At 60.1% G+C, this 20,000-nt stretch overlaps 2 non-coding genes across 2 annotated transcripts; both read left to right on the top strand.

Moving 5' to 3' along the window:
* Positions 1-13,156: 13,156 nt before the first annotated feature.
* Positions 13,157-13,275, top strand: LOC131861387 (5S ribosomal RNA). The gene has a single exon (XR_009360461.1). It is a non-coding gene; the product is annotated as a 5S ribosomal RNA (ribosomal RNA).
* Positions 13,276-18,747: 5,472 nt separating this feature from the next.
* Positions 18,748-18,866, top strand: LOC131861573 (5S ribosomal RNA). The gene has a single exon (XR_009360645.1). It is a non-coding gene; the product is annotated as a 5S ribosomal RNA (ribosomal RNA).
* The last annotated feature ends 1,134 nt before the right edge of the window (positions 18,867-20,000 follow it).

Here is a 20,000-nt window from a genome sequence, read left to right on the forward strand (position 1 = left end):
GGGACCAACGCATCACCGGAAGACAACCGCCAAACATCGAAAGAGTCGCGATGCTCCGCAACCTACGTGCAAAGCGGTCGCACACCGGGTAAGGGAGTGAGAGCCCCAAACATAGCTGGGCGAGGCGCTCACTCCGCTCTTTAATATCTCGTTAATACCGCCAAGGAAATGGCACAAGCACACACACACAAGCATCCTCGGAAGAGGACAGTTCGAGTGACAGGTCAAATCCAAGAGTTCCGAAGACTACCTCCAGGAACAATCGGGAACAAGACCGATTACAAGTCGTCGAGTCTGTTACTGGGCGAACACGAGATGCGCACAGGAAATCGATCAGCCCTCACAATGGCCCAAGGCCAGAGATCGGACTGCTACGATTTACCCCAACAATCATCGTGCCACTCTTCGCAGAGAGGTGATAGACGCCAACGAGCCCGCGCATAGCAATCGAGGTGTAAAAAGGGCGTTGAAGGCAGGAAGCCTGGACGAAAGAGGCTACGAGGTCACCTCGAAGCGGTCTAAGAATCGGGCGCACTTGGGGCGACTACCAGTGCCAACCCCTTATCCCGCGGTGCGTCCGACACACAGAAATTTCCAAGGCGGCCAAGGAGCCTCCCCGCATAGCAATCGGGGTGTGAGGTTACGGATGCAGCATTGATAGCAATCGAGGTGTGAGGCGAAGGATGCAGAAGTGAGAGCCGAGGGATGTAGCAGAGATAGCAATCGGGGTGTGTGATGCAGAAGAGATAGCAATCGAGGTGTGCGGTGGGAAGGGCCCAGCAGCCAGAATGCATGAAGCGACGGATGAAGCAGTGATGACAACCGGGCTGTGAGGAGAGGAGGGATGCAGCCAAGAAAGCAATCAGGGCTCGAGGCAAGGGATGCATCAAGGATAGCAATCATGTTGTGAGGCGAGATTCCAAAGGCTAAACGTGAGAGGCTGCAGGGTCGACTCAGAGAGGTCTATGCATGTGAGAGGCTGAAAGCAAGGTCGACTCGGAGCGGTCTATGCATCGGGCGCGCTTGGGGCGACTACCAGTGCCAACCCCTTATCCCGCGACGCGTCCGACAAAGAGAACGTTCCAAGGCGGCAGAGGAGGTTACCAGCCGAAGGATGCAGTAGCAATAACAGGTATAGTTCCGCGGCGGCCGAGAAGACTCACCGCATAGGAATCGGGATGCGAGGCGAGGGATGCGGCGGGAAGGCCCCGACGGCTAAACGGAAGAGGCTGCAGGGCCGCCTCGGAATGGTCCAAGCATCGGATGCGATTGGGACGACTACCAGTGCCAACCCCTTATCCCGCGATGCGTCCGATACACAGATAGTTCCAAGGCGGCCGAGGAGCCTCACCGCATATCAATCGGGGTGCGAGGCGAGGGATGGGGCGGGAAGGCCCCAACGGCTAGACGGAAGAGGCTTCAGGGCCACCTCGGAATGGTCCAAGCATCGGACGCGCTTGGGGCGACTGCCAGTGCCAACCCCTTATCCCGCGATGCGTCCGATACACAGATGGTTCCAAGGCGGCCGAGGAGCCTCACCGCATAGCAATCGGGGGTGCGAGGCGAGGGATGGGGCGGGAAGGCCCCAACGGCTAGACGGAAGAGGCTTCAGGGCCACCTAGGAATGGTCCAAGCATCGGACACGCTTGGGGCGACTACCAGTGACAACCCCCTATCCCGCGATGCGTCCGATACGAAGATGGTTCCAAGGCGGCCGAGGAGCCTCACCGCATAGCAATCGGGGTGCGAGGTGGGGGATGCGGCGAGATGGCCCCAACGACTAGACGGAAGAGGCCACAGGGCCGCGTCGGAATAGTCCAAGCATCGGACGCGCTTGGGGCGACTACCAGTGACAACCCCTTATCCCGCGATGCGTCCGATACGAAGATAGTTCCAAGGCGGCCGAGGAGCCTCACCGCATAGCAATCGGGGTGCGAGGTGGGGGATGCGGCGAGATGGCCCCAACGGCTAGACGGAAGAGGCTGCAGGGCCGCCTCGGAATAGTCCAAGCATCGGACGCGCTTGGGGCGACTACCAGTGACAACCCCTTATCCCGCGATGCGTCCGATACGAAGATAGTTCCAAGGCGGCCGAAGAGCCTCACCGCATAGCAATCGGGGTGCGAGGTGGGGGATGCGGCGAGATGGCCCCAACGGCTAGACGGAAGAGGCCAAAGGGCCGCCTCGGAATAGTCCAAGCATCGGACGCGCTTGGGGCGACTACCAGTGACAACCCCTTATCCCGCGATGCGTCCGATACGAAGATAGTTCCCAGGCGGCCGAGGAGCCTCACCGCATAGCAATCGGGGTGCGAGGCGAGGGATGCGGCGAGATGGCCCCAAAGGCTAGACGGAAGAGGCTGCAGGGCTGCCTCGGAATAGTCCAAGCATCGGACGCGCTTGGGGCGACTACCACTGCCAACCCCTTATCCCGCGATGCGTCCGATACACAGATAGTTCCGAGGCGGCCGAGGAGGTGGGGGATGCGGCGAGATGGCCCCAACGGCTAGACGGAAGAGGCTGCAGGGCCGCCTCGGAATAGTCCAAGCATCGGACGCGCTTGGGGCGACTACCAGTGACAACCCCTTATCCCGCGATGCGTCCGATACACAGATAGTTCCGAGGCGGCCAAGGAGCCTCACCGCATAGCAATCGTGGTGCGAGGTGGGGGATGCGGCGAGATGGCCCCAACGGCTAGACGGAAGAGGCTGCAGGGCCGCCTCGGAATGGTCCAAGCATCGGATGCGCTTGGGGCGACTACCACTGCCAACCCCTTATCCCGCGATGCGTCCGATACACAGATAGATCCAAGGCGGCCGAGGAGCCTCACAGCATAGCAATCAGGGTGCGAGGCGAGGGATGCGGCGAGAAAGCCCCAACGGCTAGAGGGAAGAGGCTTCAGGTCCGCCTCGGAATGGTCCAAGCATCGGACGCGCTTGGGGCGACTACCAGTGACAACCCCTTATCCCGCGACGCGTCCGATACACAGATAGTTCCAAGGCGGCCGAGGAGCCTCACCGCATAGCAATCGGGGTGCGAGGCGAGGGATGCGGCGAGAAGGACCCAACGGCTAGACGGAAGAGGCTTCGGGGCCGCCTCGGAATGGTCCAAGAATCGGACGCGCTTGGGGCGACTACCAGTGACAACCCCTTATCCCGCGACGCGTCCGATACACAGATAGTTCCAAGGCGGCCGAGGAGCCTCACCACATAGCAATCGGGGTGCGAGGCGAGGGATGCGGCGAGAAGGACCCAACGGCTAGACGGAAGAGGCTTCGGGTCCGCCTCGGAATGGTCCAAGCATCGGACGCGCTTGGGGCGACTACCAGTGACAACCCCTTATCCCGCGACGCGTCCGATACACAGATAGTTCCAAGGCGGCCGAGGAGCCTCACCGCATAGCAATCGGGGTGCGAGGCGAGGGATGCGGCGAGAAGGACCCAACGGCTAGACGGAAGAGGCTTCGGGTCCGCCTCGGAATGGTCCAAGCATCGGACGCGCTTGGGGCGACTACCAGTGACAACCCCTTATCCCGCGACGCGTCCGATACACAGATAGTTCCAAGGCGGCCGAGGAGCCTCACCGCATAGCAATCGGGGTGCGAGGCGAGGGATGCGGCGAGAAGGACCCAACGGCTAGACGGAAGAGGCTTCGGGTCCGCCTCGGAATGGTCCAAGCATCGGACGCGCTTGGGGCGACTACCAGTGACAACCCCTTATCCCGCGACGCGTCCGATACACAGATAGTTCCAAGGCGGCCGAGGAGCCTCACCGCATAGCAATCGGGGTGCGAGGCGAGGGATGCGGCGAGAAGGACCCAACGGCTAGACGGAAGAGGCTTCAGGGCCGCCTCGGAATGGTCCAAGCATCGGACGCGCTTGGGGCGACTACCAGTGACAACCCCTTATCCTGCGACGCGTCCGATACACAGATAGTTCCGAGGCGGCCGAGGAGCCTCACCGCATAGCAATCGGGGTGCGAGGCGAGGGATGTGGCGAGAAGGACCCAACGGCTAGACGGAAGAGGCTTCGGGTCCGCCTCGGAATGGTCCAAGCATCGGACGCGCTTGGGGCGACTACCAGTGACAACCCCTTATCCCGCGACGCGTCCGATACACAGATAGTTCCAAGGCGGCCGAGGAGCCTCACCGCATAGCAATCGGGGTGTGAGGCGAGGGATGCGGCGAGAAGGACCCAACGGCTAGACGGAAGAGGCTTCGGGGCCGCCTCGGAATGGTCCAAGCATCGGACGCGCTTGGGGCGACTACCAGTGACAACCCCTTATCCCGCGACGCGTCCGATACACAGATAGTTCCAAGGCGGCCGAGGAGCCTCACCACATAGCAATCGGGGTGCGAGGCGAGGGATGCGGCGAGAAGGACCCAACGGCTAGACGGAAGAGGCTTCGGGTCCGCCTCGGAATGGTCCAAGCATCGGACGCGCTTGGGGCGACTACCAGTGACAACCCCTTATCCCGCGACGCGTCCGATACACAGATAGTTCCAAGGCGGCCGAGGAGCCTCACCGCATAGCAATCGGGGTGCGAGGCGAGGGATGCGGCGAGAAGGACCCAACGGCTAGACGGAAGAGGCTTCGGGTCCGCCTCGGAATGGTCCAAGCATCGGACGCGCTTGGGGCGACTACCAGTGACAACCCCTTATCCCGCGACGCGTCCGATACACAGATAGTTCCAAGGCGGCCGAGGAGCCTCACCGCATAGCAATCGGGGTGCGAGGCGAGGGATGCGGCGAGAAGGACCCAACGGCTAGACGGAAGAGGCTTCGGGGCCGCCTCGGAATGGTCCAAGCATCGGACGCGCTTGGGGCGACTACCAGTGACAACCCCTTATCCTGCGACGCGTCCGATACACAGATAGTTCCGAGGCGGCCGAGGAGCCTCACCGCATAGCAATCGGGGTGCGAGGCGAGGGATGTGGCGAGAAGGACCCAACGGCTAGACGGAAGAGGCTTCGGGTCCGCCTCGGAATGGTCCAAGCATCGGACGCGCTTGGGGCGACTACCAGTGACAACCCCTTATCCCGCGACGCGTCCGATACACAGATAGTTCCAAGGCGGCCGAGGAGCCTCACCGCATAGCAATCGGGGTGTGAGGCGAGGGATGCGGCGAGAAGGACCCAACGGCTAGACGGAAGAGGCTTCAGGGCCGCCTCGGAATGGTCCAAGCATCGGACGCGCTTGGGGCGACTACCAGTGACAACCCCTTATCCCGCGACGCGTCCGATACACAGTTCCGAGGCGGCCGAGGAGCCTCACCGCATAGCAATCGGGGTGCGAGGCGAGGGATGCGGCGAGAAGGACCCAACGGCTAGACGGAAGAGGCTTCAGGGCCGCCTCGGAATGGTCCAAGCATCGGACGCGCTTGGGGCGACTACCAGTGACAACCCCTTATCCCGCGACGCGTCCGATACACAGATAGTTCCGAGGCGGCCGAGGAGCCTCACCGCATAGCAATCGGGGTGCGAGGCGAGGGATGCGGCGAGAAGGACCCAACGGCTAGACGGAAGAGGCTTCAGGGCCGCCTCGGAATGGTCCAAGCATCGGACGCGCTTGGGGCGACTACCAGTGACAACCCCTTATCCCGCGACGCGTCCGATACACAGATAGTTCCGAGGCGGCCGACGAGCCTCACCGCATAGCAATCGGGGTGCGAGGCGAGGGATGCGGCGAGAAGGACCCAACGGCTAGACGGAAGAGGCTTCAGGGCCGCCTCGGAATGGTCCAAGCATCGGACGCGCTTGGGGCGACTACCAGTGACAACCCCTTATCCCGCGACGCGTCCGATACACAGATAGTTCCGAGGCGGCCGAGGAGCCTCACCGCATAGCAATCGGGGTGCGAGGCGAGGGATGCGGCGAGAAGGACCCAACGGCTAGACGGAAGAGGCTTCAGGGCCGCCTCGGAATGGTCCAAGCATCGGACGCGCTTGGGGCGACTACCGTTGCCAACCCCTTATCCCGCGATGCGTCTGATACACAGATAGTTCCGAGGCGGCCGAGGAGCCTCACCGCATAGCAATCGGGTTGCGAGGCAGATTATTGGGAAGGGAACCCCCTGGGATGCGGCTCAAGCAGTGCCCAAAGGGACTGGAATGCGGAATCACATCGAGAGACCCAAATGCTATACGAGGGCTCAAATCGAATTATCGATTTGGCCACGACATGGACGCATCGGAACGACTACCTTTGCCGAACCACTCGCAATTGCATCCATACCGAAACCAATAGACATTTCCGTTAGAGCCCTCGCATAGCATTCGGGAATCTCGCATGCCCCTCTAAATCGACCAATGCTGGCGCTCAATGAAAATCCGAGCGCTACCACCGTTCGAGCGCCAGCATTGGTCGAGTTAGAGGGGCACGGGGGAGAATGCTCCAGTCAACACCTCCCCTATATAAGTTATTTGTCCGATTCTGGCACAACCGTAGTCTGCCTCGTCGAATCAAACAACGGTCCCAGATTCCGACTTCCGTTCCGTAGAGACCCAAAAGCTAGATGGAGGCTCGCAAGAAAGAGAGTCGGCGCATAGCAATCGGGTTTCTCGAACGTTTAGGGACCGAGCTCACTTGCGGATAGGGCAAAATCCGCCAAGCAACCCAAAAGCTAGACGGGGGCTCGAATCGAATCGCCTAGGCGGCCACAACAACGACGTGTTGGATCGACTACCAGTGCCAAACCATTCAGCAAGACTAGTCTGTGTCGAGGCCGGATAGAGATTCTCAGAGAGCGCCCGCATAGCATTTAGGAGACCTGCCGCGTCCCTCACACTCGACAAATGGTGGTGCACGTTTATAAATCCGAGCGATCCCAACCCTTTCAAGCACCAACATCGGTCGAGATAGAGGGGCACGGAGGGGGCTGCGTGAGACAACACAGTCCCCTATATAAGTTATTTGTCTGATTCTCACACATCCGAAGAATGGTCATCAAATCGGACAACAGCCCAAACTTCCGACTTCCGTCCCAGAAAGCCCAAGAGCTATCTAAAACGTTCATGGCCGGAACTCGATCGCGGCTATACCAGTCCGCCAAGCAACCCAAAAGCTAGACTGGAGCTCTAGTCGAATCACCTCTGTGGCCATTGCAAGGACGTGTTGGAGCGACTACCATTGCCGAACCATTCCGCAGGTCGAGTCCATACCAAGGCCGCATAGAGATTCACGATGAGCTCCTGCATAGCAATCAGGAGACTTGCCGTGTCCATCACAATCGATAAATCCTGGTGCAAGATTTTTGCATCCGAGCGCTCCAACCAGTCGAGCACCAGCATCAATCGACATAAACGGGCACGGGGGGAGGATGCTCGAGAACACTACCTCCCCTATATAAGTTATTTGTCCGATTCTCAAGCAGCCTAAGTCTGGTCATCGAATCGGGTCAAAGACCACAACTTCCGACTTTACCCACAATGCAAGTCATCGAATCGAACATCGGCCCCCGAGTCGGACTCCATGCGTATGTCAGGTCATCGGACCCAAATTCCGCCTTCCTGCGCATGGCGGGCCATCAATATCAACTCGGTCATCGGACCCAAACTCCGCCATTTTGCGTATGGCACGCCTTCAAATCGGTCATCGGACCCAAATTCCGCCTTCCTGTGCATGGCGGGCCATCAACATCAACTCGGTCATCGGACCCAAATTCCGCCTTTCTGCGCATGGCACGCCATCAACTCGGTCATCGGACCCAAATTCCGCCTTCCTGCGCATGGCAGGTCATCGGACACAAATTCAGACCTCGCCAATATGCCTACGTATCGAATCGGTCATCGGACCCAACTTCCGACTTCATCCATACTGTAGGGTCTTTGAGGTTGGCGCGGTGCGCTCAACCCAGGGAGTCGACCCATCGAAGCATACACCTCCCCTATATAAGCTATTTGTCCGATTCCCACACCTGTGTAGTTTGCACCTCTGACCAAGACATCGACCCCAACTTCCGAACTCGACTGCAACGACGGCACCAGCGCCTTGGTGCGCACCTTGCGACGCACAGTCCCAACATTCGCCTTCCTGCACATGGCAGGTCATCGGACCCAAATTCCGACCTCGCGAGTATGCCTACATATCGAATCGGTCATCGGACCCAACTTCCGACTTCATCCATACCGTAGGGTCTTTGAGGTTGGCGCGGTGCGCTCAACCCGGGGAGTCGACCCAACGAAGCATACACCTCCCCTATATAAGCTATTTGTCCGATTCCCACACCTGTGTAGTTTGCACCTCCGATCAGGACATCGACCCCAACTTCCGAACTCGCCTCCAACGACCGAACCAGCGCCTTGGTGCGCACCTTGCAACGCACAGTGCCAACATTCGCCTTCCTGCACGTGGCAGGTCATCGGACCCAAATTTTGACCTCGCGAGTATGCCTACATATCGAATCGGTCATCGGACCCAACTTCCGACTTCATCCATACCGTAGGGTCTTTGAGGTTGGCGCGGTGCGCTCAACCCGGGGAGTCGACCCAACGAAGCATACACCTCCCCTATATAAGCTATTTGTCCGATTCCCACACCTGTGTAGCTTGCACCTCCGATCAGGACATCGACCCCAACTTCCGAACTCGACTAAAAAGACCGCACCAGCGCCTTGGTGTGCACCTTGCAACGCACAGTGCCAACATTCGCCTTCCTGCACATGGCAGGTCATCGGACCCAAATTCCGACCTCATGAGCATACCTACTAATCGAATCGGTCATCGGACCCAACTTCCGACTTCATCCATACCGTAGGGTCTTTGAGGTTGGCGCGGTGCGCTCAACCTGGGGAGTCGACCCATCGAAGCATACACCTCCCCTATATAAGCTATTTGTCCGATTCCGACACCTGTGTAGTTTGCACCTCCGCTCAGGACATCGACCCCAACTTCCGAACTCGCCTGCAACGACCGAACCAGCGCCTTGGTGCGCACCAAAAGTGCGCACTTTTGTGCGCACCAAAAGTGCGCACTTTTGGAGGGCACTTTTGTGCGCTCCAAAGGTGCGCACTTTTGGAGGGCACTTTTTGGAGGGCACTTTTCTGCGCTCCAAAGGTGCGCACTTTTGGAGGGCACTTTTTGGAGGGCACTTTTCTGCGCTCCAAAGGTGCGCACTTTTGGAGGGCACTTTTTGGAGGGCACTTTTCTGCGCTCCAAAGGTGCGCACTTTTGGAGGGCACTTTTTGGAGGGCACTTTTCTGCGCTCCAAAGGTGCGCACTTTTGGAGGGCACTTTTCTGCGCTCCAAAGGTGCGCACTTTTGGAGGGCACTTTTTGGAGGGCACTTTTCTGCGCTCCAAAGGTGCGCACTTTTGGAGGGCACTTTTTGGAGGGCACTTTTCTGCACTCCAAAGGTGCGCACTTTTGGAGGGCACTTTTTGGAGGGCACTTTTGTGCGCTCCAAAGGTGCGCACTTTTGGAGGGCACTTTTGTGCACTCCAAAGGTGCGCACTTTTGGAGGGCACTTTTCCTGCGCTCCAAAGGTGCACACCTAGGTGAGCACCTTCGACCACACCTTGTAGCACACCAAACTCTGACTTTCGACTTCATCCGCAATGCAGGGTCTTTGAGGTTGGCGCAATGCGCACAACCAGGGGAGTCGACCCATCAAACCCAACACCTCCCCTATATAAGCTATTTGTCTGATTCTCATACATGCGTAGCCTGCAGGAGCAATTAGGACATCGACCCCAACTTTCGGCTTCTAAACGAAAACAAGGTCTTTGAGGTTGGTGTAATGCGAACAACTAGGGGAGTCAACCCATCAAACCCAACACCTCCCCTATATAAGCTATTTGTCTGATTCTCATACATGTGTAGTCTACAGGAGCAATTAGGACATCGACCCCAACTTTTGACTTCTTAACGAAAACAAGGTCTTTGAGGTTGACGTAATGCGCACAACCAGGGGAGTCGACCCATCAAACCCAACACCTCCCCTATATAAGCTATTTGTCCGATTCTCATACATGTGTAGCCTGCAGGAGCCATTAGGACATTGACCCCAACTTTTGACTTCTTAACGAAAACAAGGTCTTTGAGGTTGGCGTAATGCGCACAACCAAGGGAGTTGACCCATCAAACCCAACACCTCCCCTATATAAGCTATTTGTCTGATTCTCATACATGTGTAGCCTGCAACAACGATTAGGACATCCACCCCAACTTCTGAATTCGTCTGCGTTGACCGCACCAAAGGTGCACGCCTTGGTGCTCACCAAAATCCGACTTCCGACTTCTTCTGCTATGCGGGGTCTTTGAGGTTGGCGCAGTGCGCACAACCAGGGGAGTCAACCCACCGAATGCAACACCTCCCCTATATAAGCTATTTGTCTGATTCTCATACATGCGTAGACTGCAGCAATGATTAGGACATCCACCCCAACTTTTGACTTCTTAAACAAGACAGGGTCTTTGAAGTTGGTGCAGTGCACACAACCAGGGGAGTCGACCCATCAAACGCAACACCTCCCCTATATAAAGCTATTTGTCCGATTCTCATACGTGTAGTCTGCAGCAGCGATTAGGACATCGACCCCAACTTCCGAATTCGTTTGCATTGACCGCACCAAAGGTGCACGCCTTGGTGTGCACTTTGGTGCTCACCTCGGTGCACACTTTGGTGTGCACCAAAGGTGCGCACCTTGGAGCGCACCAAAGGTGTACACTTTGGAGCGCACCACATAGGGTCTTTGAGAGGTTGGCGCAGTGCGCACACCAAGGTGGGTGTTGAGGTGCGTGCCGAGGTGGGTGGGTGCTAGGGTGCGCTCCATGGTGGGTGCCAGGGTGGGTGCGTGCTAGGGTGGATTCCAAAGAGGGTCATAGGGTGGGTGCCAAGGTGGGTTGGTGATATAGTGGGTTCAAAGGTGGGTACTAGGGTGGGTTCCAAGGTGGGTCACAAGTTGGGTGCCAGGATGCGTGGGTGTTAGGTTGGGTGCCAAGGTGGGCTCCTGCGTGGGTGGGTGCTAGGGTGGGTTTCAAGGTGGACGCGAGGGCGGGTGCCAAGGTGGGTAACAAGTTGGGTGTTAGGATGGGTGAGTGCTAGAGTGGGTGCCAAGGTGGGTGGGTGCTAAGGTGGATTCCAAGGTGGTTCACAGGGTGGGTGGGTTCTAGGGTGAGTTCCAAGGTGGGTCACAGGTTCAGTGCTAGGGTGGGTGTCAAGGCGGGTGTCGAGGTGCCTGGGTGCTAGGGTGTGGATGCCAATGTGGGTCATAGGGTGGGTACTAGGGTGGGCTGCAATGTGGGTGCCAAGGTGGGTAACATGCTCGGTGGGTTCTAAATTGGGTGCCAGGGTGGGTGTGCACCCACCTTGCCCGAGGTGGGTGCCAAGGTGCCAGTGTGGGTGGGTGCTAAGGTGGATGCCAAGGTGGGTGAGAAGGTGGGTGATAGGTTGAGTGGTAGGATGGGTGGGTGCCAAGATGGGTCACAGGGTGGGTGCAAGGGTGGGTAGGTGCTAGGGTTGGTGTCAGGGTGGGTGGGTGCTAGGTTGGGTTCCAAGGTGGGTGCGAGGGTGAGTGTCAAGGTGGGTCACAGGTTAGGTGCTAGGATGGGTGAGTGCTAGGGTGCAAAGGTGCCAGGGTGGGTGCTAGGATGGGTCGATGCTAGGGTGAGTGGCAAGGTGGGTCCACAAGTGTCAAGGTGGGTGCCGAGGTGGGTGCCAAGTCGGCGACTGCTATGGTGGATGCCAAGGTGGGTCACGGGGTGGGTGCCAAGTTGCTAGGTTGGGTTCCAAGGTGGGTGCCAACGTGGGTGCTAGGGTGCGTGGGTTAAAGGGTGTGTCACAACGTGGGTGCCAGGATGGGTGCGCACCCACACTGGCCAAGACGGGTGCGGGTGCAAGGTTGGGTTCCAAGCCCGGTCACAGGCTGGGTGCTAGGATGGGTGGGTGCCAAGGTGGGCACCAGGGTGGGTGCACCCACCCTGGCCAAGGTGGGTCACGGGGTGGGTCCTAGGGTGGGTAACGGGGTGGGTACTAAGGTGCGTGCCAAGGTGGGTCATAGGGTGGGTGCCAAGGTGGGCACCAGGGTGGGTGTGCACCAACCCTAGCCAGGGTAGGTCACGGGGTGGTTGTCGGGGTGGGCGTCAAGGAGCCAAGGTGGGTGGCAAGTAGCCAAGTTGCGTGCCAAGGTGGGTGTCGGGGTGGGTGCCAAGGATCCAAGGTGGGTGCCAAGGAACCAAGGTGGGTGTCTGGGTGGGTGCCGAGGTGGGAGCCAGGGTGGGTCCCAAGGTGAGTGCAAAGGTGGGTGCCAGGGTCAAGGTGAGTGCCAATGTGGGTTCCAAGGTGCCAGGGTCAGGGTGAGTGCCAATGTGGGTTCAAAGGTGCTAAGTTGGGTGCGAGGTTGGGTGCGAGGGTGGGTGGGTGCCAAGGTGTGCTAGGTGGAAGCCCGGGTGGGTCGGCATCCCATGGGTGTCGAGTTGGGTGCCTGATGGGTGCTTCTTGTCAAGTTTTAGTCGTCGGGACTCATTTCGAGCCTTAGAGGTCGTTTCTTGTCCGGTTGCCCTGTCTTCGACCTGGGAACCCAATTTTGGTCCTCGGGTCCCATTTTTTTTTGTCTCGCATCCCACTTTTGGCCTGTGGCCTTTTCGGGGTCGATTCTCGTTTTGGGCATCAGAGCATGTTTCTTCTCCTAAAACCCAATATTTGTTTATTAAGTCTCGGAACACATTTTTCTTCTCGTGGACCCATCATGGGTCTTGGAACGCATTTGTGGTCCTTGGGTCCCATTTTGCATCCCGAAACTTGTGTTTTGGTGCTTGATCCCTATTTTGGGTGCCCACCTTGCACCAAGTGCGCACCCGGGGCAAACCGAGCGCCTTGGTGCACCGGGGCAAGATCGAGCGTGCACCCGAGGCGCCCCGAACATGCACCAAGGTGCACTCGGCCCACATGTGAGCGCAGGTCGTTGCGCCCAAGGTGGTGTGTGGGCACCGCGTTGCAGACGGGACACTGCACGCACACGACGCCCCCTCCAGGTGCACGCACGTAGGCCGGGCCGGGTGCACACCCGACGCCCTAGCAAGGTGCGCGCACCCGGGCAGGGCTCACACTTGGCGAACGGGGCGCACTTCGCGAGGGAGGGTGTGCACCTCGACGGGGGTGGGTGGCCGGGGTGGATTCGCACGTGGGTCGCGGTTTGCTAAGTACACACTGCGACAAGCTCATAACGGGTGCGATCATACCAGCGTTAGTGCACCGGATCCCATCAGAACTCCGCAGTTAAGCGCGCTTGGGCCGGAGTAGTACTGGGATGGGTGACCTCCCGGGAAGTCCCGGTGTTGCACCCTTTTTTAGTTTTTCGCCGGGCGTCGCAATGCTATTTGAATAAACCTTTTGCCCGTTTGCGTTCTCGTCGGGGCCGGGCCGGGCCGGGGTGCGCTGCCCGCACTACCGCGCGCGCGGGGGCGACACCGAGCGCGCACCCGAGGCGCCCCGAGCACACAGGCCACGGTGCAACCCGGGCGTTGTGCGCGCACCCCGGTGCGCCCGAGGTGCTGCGCGCGCACCCAGGTGAAATCGGTGTGCACCTCGGCCAGTGCGCGCTCGGTCGAGTCGCGCACGTTGGCCAAGGTGCACGGTGATGTTTCTTACTCTAAGGTTCCGCACCAGACGCCCGGGACAGGTGAGCGAAGCTGGGCAGGGCCGGGTGCGCGGCCGGGGCAGGTGCACGCAGCTGGAGAGAGCTTTGGAGCACACTTCGGAGCGCACCAATGATGCGCTCCATTCAAAAGTTTCCTGAAAAGGCAAAAAAAGTTGAGATTATAGAATTTCCCACTTGAGAGATTGTAAAAAAAAAAAATTTAAAATGAAGGAAACGCGGGTGCCAAGGTGTGCGCGCCCGGGTGCGCAGCCCAGCCAAGGTGTGCGCACCAAGGCGCCCACCCTGGCGAAGGTGCACGCAAGGTGCGCACCCGAGGCAAACCGGACAATTAACCCAACTTTCGACTTCGCGCGCACCTGCGCACCTTGGAGCGCACTTCGGAGCGCTCCTTGGTGCGCACCAATCTTGGGCACCTCGGAGTGCACCATGGCGCCCACCAAGGTGCGCACCCGGGGCAAACCGAGCTCCGACTTCGTGCGCACCTTGGAGCGGACGAAAGGTGCGCACCATGGCGCCCACCAAGGTGCGCAGCCCAGCCAAGGCGTGCGCATCAAGGTGCGCACCCTGGCGAAGGTGCGCACCCGGGGCAAACCGAGCTCCGACTTCGTGCGCACCTTAGAGCGCACAAAAGGTGCGCAACCCAGCCAAGGTGTGCGCACCCCGGTCAAACCGAGCTCCGAATCGTGCGCACCAGAGGTGCACGCCATCGTGCGCACCTTGGAGCACACTTCGGAGCCCTCCTTGGTGCGCGCCGATGTTGCGCACCTCGGAGCGCACCCGGGGAAAACAATGCAATTAACCCGACTTTCGACTTCGTGGGCACCTCGGAGCGCTCTCGGGTTCGCACCTCGGAGCACACCGAGGTGCGCACCTTTGATGCGCTGCCTTCACCAATTTCCAGAAAAGGCAAGAAAACATTGAGAAGGTGTGCGCACCGAGGTGCCCACCCTGGCGAAGGTGCACGCGAGGTGCGCACCCGGGGCAAACCGGGCTCCGACTTCGTGCACGCCGCACCTTGGAGCACACTTCGGAGCGCTCCTTGGTGCGCACCAGGGCGCGCAACCCAGCCGAGGTGCCCACCCCGGCGAAGGTGCACGCGAGGTGCGCACCCGGGGCAAACCGGGCTCCGACTTCGTGCACGCCATGGTGCCCACCGCGGCGAAGGTGCACGCGAGGTGCGCACCCGGGGCAAACCGGGCTCCGACTTCGTGCACGCCGCACCTTGGAGCACACTTCGGAGCGCTCCTTGGTGCGCACCATGGTGCCCACCAGGGCGCGCAACCCCGCCGAAGGTGCACGCGAGGTGCGCACCCGGGGCAAACCGGGCTCCGACTTCGTGCACGCCGCACCTTGGAGCACACTTCGGAGCGCTCCTTGGTGCGCACCATGGTGCCCACCAGGGCGCGCAACCCCGCCGAAGGTGCACGCGAGGTGCGCACCCGGGGCAAACCGGGCTCCGACTTCGTGCACGCCATGGTGCGCACCGCGGCGAAGGTGCGCACCCGGGGCAAACCGGGCTCCGACTTCGTGCACGCCGCACCTTGGAGCACACTTCGGAGCGCTCCTTGGTGCGCACCAGGGCGCGCAACCCAGCCGAGGTGCCCACCCCGGCGAAGGTGCACGCGAGGTGCGTACCCGGGGCAAACCGGGCTCCGACTTCGTGCACGCCGCACCTTGGAGCACACTTCGGAGCGCTCCTTGGTGCGCACCATGGTGCCCACCAGGCCGCGCAACCCAGCCAAGGTGTGCGCACCAAGGTGCACGCGAGGTGCGCACCCGGGGCAAACCGGGGTCCGACTTCGTGCACGCCGCACCTTGGAGCACACATCGGGGCGCTCCCGGGTTCGCACCGGCGTTGCGCACCGTGGTGGGCACCTCGGAGCACACCAAGGTGGGCAGCGAGGTGCGCACCTTTGATGCGATGCCTTCACTAATTTCCATAAAAGGCAAAAAAAAAACGAGATTTTAAAATTTCCGTTTTGAAAGATAGTGAGAAAAAGGGAATGCTGGTGCCATCTTGAGCCCGCCCTGGTGCGCAGCCCAGCCAAGGTGTGCGCACCAAGGTGCCCACCCTGGCGAAGGTGCGCGCCCGGGCAATTAACCCAACTTCCAACTTCGCGCGCGCCAGGGTGGGAGCGCACCCAACAACCGGGCCTGGGAAGAGCCAATGCGAGAAACCCCACCAAACGCTCTGACAAAAAAAGAGGGGGCGCTCCAGTAACCCCGCTTCGGAGCGCACCCTGGGCAAACCCAGCCAAGGTGCCCACCCCGGCCAAGGTGCAGGCGAGGTGCGCACCCGGGGCAAACCGGGCTCCGACAACGTGCACGCCGCACCTTGGAGCACACTTCGTAGCGCTCCCGGGTGCGCACCTCAGAGCACACCAAGGTGGGCAGCGAGGTGCGCACAATTGATGCGCTGCCTTCACTAATTTCCAGAAAAGGCAAAAAAAAAAGGAGATTTTAAAATTTCCGTTTTGAAAGATAGTGAAAAAAACGGAACGCGCGTGCCATCTTGAGCCCGCCCTGGTGCGCAGCCCAGGTAAGGTGCCCACCCTGGCAAAGGTGCGCACCCGGGCAATTAACCCTACTTCCGACTTCGTGCGCGCCAGGGTGGCAACCGGGCCTCGGAAGAGCCAATGCGAGAAACCCCACCAAACGCTCCGACAAAAAAAGAGGCGGCGCTCCAATAACCCCGCTTCGGAGCGCAGCCGGGGCAAACCCAGCCAAGGTGCCCACCCCGACGAAGGTGCACGCGAGGTGCGCACCCGGGGCAAACCGGGCTCCGACAACGTGCACGCAGCACCTTGGAGCACACTTCGAAGCACTCCCGGGTGCCCACCGGCGTTGCGCACCGTGGTGGGCAGCGAGGTGCGCACCTTTGATGCGCTGCCTTCACTAATTTCCAGAAAAGGCAAAAAAAAATGAGATTTTAAAATTTCCGTTTTGAAAGATAGTGAAAAAAACGGAACGCGGGTGCCATCTTGAGCCCGCCCTGGTGCGCAGCCCAGGCAAGGCATGCGCACCAAGGTGCCCACCCGAGGTGCACACCCGGGGCAAACCGGGCTCCGACTTCGTGCAGGCCGCACCTTGGAGCACACTTCGGAGCGCTCCTTGGTGCGCACCATGGTGCCCACCAGGGCGCACCCGGGGCAAACCGGGCTCCGACTTCGTGCACGCCGCACCTTGGAGCACACATCGGAGCGCTCCCAGGTTCGCACCAGCGTTGCGCACCTTTGATGCGCTGCCTTCACTAATTTCCAGAAAAGGCAAAAAAAAACGATATTTTAAAATTTCCGTTTTGAAAGATAGTGAAAAAAACGGAACGCGGGTGCCATCTTGAGCCCTTCCTGGTGCGCAGCCCAGGCAAGTTGTGCGCACCAAGGTGCCCACCCTGGCGGAGGTGCGCGCCCGGGGCAAACCGGGCTCCGACTTCGTGCACTGCATGGTGCCCACCAAGGCGCGCAACCCAGCCAAGGTGCCCACCGCAGCGAAGGTGCACGCGAGGTGCGCACCCGAGGTGCACACCCGGGGCAAACCGGGCTCCGACTTCGTGCACGCCGCACCTTGGAGCACACTTCAGAGCGCTCCTTGGTGCGCACCAGGGCGCGCAACCCAGCCAAGGTGCTCACCCCGGCGAAGGTGCACGCGAGGTGCGCACCCGGGGCAAACCGGGCTCGGACTTCGTGCACGCCGCACCTTGGAGCACACATCGGAGCGCTCCCGGGTTCGCACCAGCATTGCGCACCTTTGATGCGCTGCCTTCACTAATTTCCAGAAAAGGCAAAAAAAAGAAAAAAATGAGATTTTAAAATTTCCGTTTTGAAAGATAGTGAAAAAAACGGAACGCGGGTGCCATCTTGAGCCCGCCCTGGTGTGCAGCCCAGGCAAGTTGTGCGCACCAAGGCACCCACCCTGGCCAAGGTGGGTCACGGGGTGGGTCCTAGGGTGGGTAACGGGGTGGGTACTAAGGTGCGTGCCAAGGTGGGTCATAGGGTGGGTGCCAAGGTGGGCACCAGGGTGGGTGTGCACCAACCCTAGCCAGGGTAGGTCACGGGGTGGTTGTCGGGGTGGGCGTCAAGGAGCCAAGGTGGGTGGCAAGTAGCCAAGTTGCGTGCCAAGGTGGGTGTCGGGGTGGGTGCCAAGGATCCAAGGTGGGTGCCAAGGAACCAAGGTGGGTGTCTGGGTGGGTGCCGAGGTGGGAGCCAGGGTGGGTCCCAAGGTGAGTGCAAAGGTGGGTGCCAGGGTCAAGGTGAGTGCCAATGTGGGTTCCAAGGTGCCAGGGTCAGGGTGAGTGCCAATGTGGGTTCAAAGGTGCTAAGTTGGGTGCGAGGTTGGGTGCGAGGGTGGGTGGGTGCCAAGGTGTGCTAGGTGGAAGCCCGGGTGGGTCGGCATCCCATGGGTGTCGAGTTGGGTGCCTGATGGGTGCTTCTTGTCAAGTTTTAGTCGTCGGGACTCATTTCGAGCCTTAGAGGTCGTTTCTTGTCCGGTTGCCCTGTCTTCGACCTGGGAACCCAATTTTGGTCCTCGGGTCCCATTTTTTTTTGTCTCGCATCCCACTTTTGGCCTGTGCCCTTTTCGGGGTCGATTCTCGTTTTGGGCATCAGAGCATGTTTCTTCTCCTAAAACCCAATATTTGTTTATTAAGTCTCGGAACACATTTTTGTTCTCGTGGACCCATCATGGGTCTTGGAACGCATTTGTGGTTCTTGGGTCCCATTTTGCATCCCGAAACTTGTGTTTTGGTGCTTGATCCCTATTTTGGGTGCCCACCTTGCACCAAGTGCGCACCCGGGGCAAACCGAGCGCCTTGGTGCACCGGGGCAAGATCGAGCGTGCACCCGAGGCGCCCCGAACATGCACCAAGGTGCACTCGGCCCACATGTGAGCGCAGGTCGTTGCGCCCGAGGTGGTGTGTGGGCACCACGTTGCAGACGGGACACTGCACGCACACGACGCCCCCTCCAGGTGCACGCACGTAGGCCGGGCCGGGTGCACACCCGACGCCCTAGCAAGGTGCGCGCACCCGGGCAGGGCTCACACTTGGCGAACGGGGCGCACTTCGCGAGGGAGGGTGTGCACCTCGACGGGGGTGGGTGGCCGGGGTGGATTCGCACGTGGGTCGCGGTTTGCTAAGTACACACTGCGACAAGCTCATAACGGGTGCGATCATACCAGCGTTAGTGCACCGGATCCCATCAGAACTCCGCAGTTAAGCGCGCTTGGGCCGGAGCAGTACTGGGATGGGTGACCTCCCGGGAAGTCCCGGTGTTGCACCCTTTTTTAGTTTTTCGCCGGGCGTCGCAATGCTATTTGAATAAACCTTTTGCCCGTTTGCGTTCTCGTCGGGGCCGGGCCGGGCCGGGGTGCGCTGCCCGCACTACCGCGCGCGCGGGGGCGACACCGAGCGCGCACCCGAGGCGCCCCGAGCACACAGGCCACGGTGCAACCCGGGCGTTGTGCGCGCACCCCGGTGCGCCCGAGGTGCTGCGCGCGCACCCAGGTGAAATCGGTGTGCACCTCGGCCAGTGCGCGCTCGGTCGAGTCGCGCACGTTGGCCAAGGTGCACGGTGATGTTTCTTACTCTAAGGTTCCGCACCAGACGCCCGGGACAGGTGAGCGAAGCTGGGCGGGGCCGGGTGCGCGGCCGGGGCAGGTGCACGCAGCTGGAGAGAGCTTTGGAGCACACTTCGGAGCGCACCAATGATGCGCTCCATTCAAAAGTTTCCTGAAAAGGCAAAAAAAGTTGAGATTATAGAATTTCCCACTTGAGAGATTGTAAAAAAAAAAAATTTAAAATGAAGGAAACGCGGGTGCCAAGGTGTGCGCGCCCGGGTGCGCAGCCCAGCCAAGGTGTGCGCACCAAGGCGCCCACCCTGGCGAAGGTGCACGCAAGGTGCGCACCCGAGGCAAACCGGACAATTAACCCAACTTTCGACTTCGCGCGCACCTGCGCACCTTGGAGCGCACTTCGGAGCGCTCCTTGGTGCGCACCAATCTTGGGCACCTCGGAGTGCACCATGGCGCCCACCAAGGTGCGCACCCGGGGCAAACCGAGCTCCGACTTCGTGCGCACCTTGGAGCGCACGAAAGGTGCGCACCATGGCGCCCACCAAGGTGCGCAGCCCAGCCAAGGCGTGCGCATCAAGGTGCGCACCCTGGCGAAGGTGCGCACCCGGGGCAAACCGAGCTCCGACTTCGTGCGCACCTTGGAGCGCACAAAAGGTGCGCAACCCAGCCAAGGTGTGCGCACCCCGGGCAAACCGAGCTCCGAATCGTGCGCACCAGAGGTGCACGCCATCGTGCGCACCTTGGAGCACACATCGGAGCGCTCCCAGGTTCGCACCAGCGTTGCGCACCTTTGATGCGCTGCCTTCACTAATTTCCAGAAAAGGCAAAAAAAAACGAGATTTT

Source organism: Cryptomeria japonica, unplaced genomic scaffold (genome assembly GCF_030272615.1).
Source record: "Cryptomeria japonica unplaced genomic scaffold, Sugi_1.0 HiC_scaffold_26, whole genome shotgun sequence".
NCBI lineage: Eukaryota > Viridiplantae > Streptophyta > Pinopsida > Cupressales > Cupressaceae > Cryptomeria > Cryptomeria japonica.